This window comes from Bison bison, unplaced genomic scaffold, assembly GCF_000754665.1.
Source record: "Bison bison bison isolate TAMUID 2011002044 unplaced genomic scaffold, Bison_UMD1.0 scf7180017864524, whole genome shotgun sequence".
NCBI classification, from domain to species: domain Eukaryota; kingdom Metazoa; phylum Chordata; class Mammalia; order Artiodactyla; family Bovidae; genus Bison; species Bison bison.
The window spans coordinates 104,141-104,848 of NW_011495075.1; the positions used below are offsets into that span (position 1 = coordinate 104,141).

The 708-nt window shown below is 42.5% G+C and overlaps 1 protein-coding gene across 1 annotated transcript in view; it reads right to left on the reverse strand.

The window, feature by feature from the left end:
* TNNT2 (troponin T type 2 (cardiac)) overlaps positions 1-708 on the reverse strand; it is an 11,361-nt gene that overhangs the window by 492 nt on the left and 10,161 nt on the right. The window lies entirely within an intron of this gene.

Below are 708 nucleotides of genomic sequence, written 5' to 3' on the forward strand. Positions count from 1 at the left end.
TGGTCCTATGAATTTTCTGAGGATCCCCCATACTGTTTTCCATAGTGGCTACCCCAACTTACATTCCCATCAACAGTGTAGGAGGGTTCCCTTTTTGCCACATTCTCTCCAACATTTGCTATTTGTTCTGTTTTTGATGATAGCCATTCTGCCTGATAGGAAATGACCTGACTAGAGCTTTGATTTCCATTTCTCTCCATTCTGAAGGAGATCATCCCTGGGATTACTTTGGAAGAAATGATGCTAAAGCTGAAACTCCAGTACTTTGGCCATCTCATTCGAAGAGTTGACTCATTGGAAAAGACTCTGATGCTGGGACGGATTAGGGGCAGGAAGAGAAGGGGACAATAGAGGATGAGATTGCTGGATGGCATCACTGACTCGATGGACGTGAGTCTGAGTGAACTCCGGGAGTTGGTGATGGACAGGGAGGCCTGGCGTGCTGCGATTCATGGGGTTGCAACACGACTGAGCGACTGAACTGAACTGAAGAATTAGTGACACTGAGTATATTTTTATGTGTCTACTGGCCATCTGCATGTCTTCTTTGGAGAAATGTCTATTAAGGTTTTCTGCCCATTTTCTGCCCATTTTTGTCGTTGTTGTTGTTGTTGAATTATATGGTCTGTATATTTGAAACTAAGCCCCAGTCTATTGCATCATTTGCAAATATTTTCTCCCATTCTTTAGGTTTTTTTTTTTTTTTTT